Raw genomic sequence first — 3233 nt, forward strand, 5'->3', positions numbered from 1 at the left:
AAAAATTATGAAAATATAATAATAATTCTATTATTAATAATTAGTAATAATTATTTCATTATTAATAAGTAATAATAATAATATTATTATTATTATTACGAAACGGCAGTGTGTTGAATGACAAGCCGTTCGTCCTGGCATTTGTTTTCACAGATTAACTCGCTGTGTGATTCGCAAATAAGAGTTTATTTATAAGTGACGTCATATTAAAAACAATACGATTATTACTAATAGTTATAATAATAATAATAATAATAATAATAATAATTATAATAACAACAACTACACTTATTATTATTATTACTATTATTATTATTGTTGTTGTTAATGTTGTTTTTATGTTGATGTATTCTATTGTTGCTTTGGTTATTATTATCAAGTTCCCAACTTTCACAGCTTTTTTAAAAGCCAGTCATTGACGAATCCAGGTTACAACAGGATCTCATAGAGATCCATCCGAGAATTTTTCTTTTAATGCTCGCTGTTCCTAATAAGTTATTTTTGAATTTCGGCCAGAGCCAGTTTTTCTGGAAATCCTTTCAAAACTTCATCTAGATTTTTTGAGACTACTCCTAGTACCCCACTACTATAAGAATTATTTTAACTTTCCAGTTCTACATTCTTTGTATCTCAATTTGAAGATGTTTGTACTTACAGGTATTTTCCGTCACTTTCTAGAAAACATTTAAATTGTCTAGAACAGATATATCTATCAAGAGGCATAAAATTTTCGGCTTTATCTTGAACAATGATATCTGGTCTGTTTGGCTTGCTTCTATCTATCTATCTATTATAACTGATGTGTCCCATGAAATTTTAGCATTGACATAGTTTGTTACATTCATTAGTTTATGCTTATGATATTTAACACATATCTCTAATCTAACATATCTACTTATCACCCAGTGGATGTAGCTCGCAACTCGATTGTTTCTCTTTTGGTTTATTCAGTTGATGCCAATACAAGACATACAGAGATCACATGGCTGATGATTTCAACATGTTTTTGACACATTCTACGTAGACCATCAACATTCAGTTTGAGTATACTTTTTTGAAAGTAACTAGTGTTTAATGACTGCCTGATCTTTTGGGCATCTATTAAAAAGCTTTCGGTTTGCACTTTCAATCTTAATAATTAATAATAATGAAATTAAAAATAATATTAATGATAAAAATAAAGTTGTCATCATCGTCGTCGTCGTCACTTTTATAATCTTTTCAATCGTGAATGTTACTTTGCAGTGTATTGTATTAAAATTTATTTTGCATCTTGCAACAACATTGGTGGGTTCGTCGTCATCAACAACAACAACAACAACAACATCATCATCATCCTCACCGGCCATCATCATCAGTCAGCTGCAACAACAAACATAAGCCCACACACACACACACACACACACACACACACACACACACACACACACACACACACACACACACACACACACATATATATACTTATAAATAACAACACTTATACATAGATACACATACATAGATAAACAGACACACATACATCATCAACATCAACAGTGTTTTAACAACAAAAACAACAACATTAACAAAATCTACAACAACAGAGCAAAATTAAACAAAAGCAGTTCATCATCATCAAATTTGTGATGTCCAAGAAACGTAGCACGCCTTGCAACAACAACAACAACAACAAAAACAACAACAACAACATTAACAACATCAACAACAACAGCAACAAAACATTTGGTGGTACTGCTACTACTTCTACTGCTACTGCCACAGCTACAATAACTACAACTTTCCACATCATCATCGTCATCGTCCTTATCTCTCAGCCGATACAAACTGAAAGATGGCAGTGGAGGTTGGCGTTGTCAGTTTATTATTATTATTATTATTGTTATTATTATTATTATTTTTAATTTTATTATTTTTTTAATTATATATATATATATATATGGCTATATATTGCGACAGAAACATTGTATGACCATTTTAAATAAGCCTCCTATTTGCACTTGTCAAATGATAATGAGTAATAGGGTTTTATCGTATACTTAATAATTTTTTTATTAGTATTTTTTCTGGATTTCATTTGTATATATATCGAATATTGTATTATTCTGTATGTTTTATAATATTTCATTGAATAAAAAAGGTGTTCCCATTATAGAAACTACCATTACTGCTTTGATCATCAGCAGTTGAATGAAAGAGCCTTTGATTTGAATTCAAGAACATCGTCATCATCATAAACCTTAATCATTATCATAACTAAATTGTTTATCATCATCGTCGCCATCATCATAATCTTAATCATTTTCATTATTAATTTATCATCGTCGTCATCATCATTCTCATCATCATCACCATCATCATCACCATCATCATCATCCTCCTCCTCCTCCTCCTTCTCCTCCTCCTCCTTATCATCATCATTATCATCATCATTATTATCGTTGACATCAATGTCATGTCATTCACCAATACATCGTTGGATGGTGATAAATGTCATCATAATCGTCATTATCATCATCATTACCACCATCGTCATCATCATCTTCATCACCACCATCATCATCGTCATCATCATTACCACCATCAACATCTTTATCATTATTATCATCATCATCGTCGTCGTCTCCATCATCATCATCCCACCATAATGATAAAGCTGTTTCTAAGTTGTTGTTTGGATCACATGGAGAGGTGTTTTCATAATAAACCATACGTACGTACACAAAAACACACACACACATATACATACATATATACATACATACATACATACATACATACATACATACATACATACATACATATATACATATATACATACATACATACATACATACATACATACATACATACATTACACCCTGCTTTCATCTTGTTATACATCTATCTTCCCATTTAGTTTGTTCACTTTCATCATAATTTTTTATCTATAGTTTTTTCATAATTTTTTAATCTTGTTAACCATTTGTTCATTCATTTTTTTATTCATTCATTCATTCATTTTTTCATTCATTTATTCATTCATTTTTTCACAAATAGTTGTTTTGTTCAAAAATAAAAATACAAGTTTTTTGTGTTGTGAATTGATTAATTCATTTATTCATTCTTTTAATTTTCAATTAATATTCATTCACTTTTTCATTCATTCATTCATTTATTTTTCCTTCAATCCATCAATTGTGTCATTGGATATATCATTCAATCAATCATCACTTTCACGCCACCAAGGATAG

The sequence above is a fragment of the Helobdella robusta genome (assembly GCF_000326865.2).
Source record: "Helobdella robusta unplaced genomic scaffold HELROscaffold_86, whole genome shotgun sequence".
In the NCBI taxonomy this organism is placed as follows: Eukaryota; Metazoa; Annelida; class Clitellata; order Rhynchobdellida; family Glossiphoniidae; genus Helobdella; species Helobdella robusta.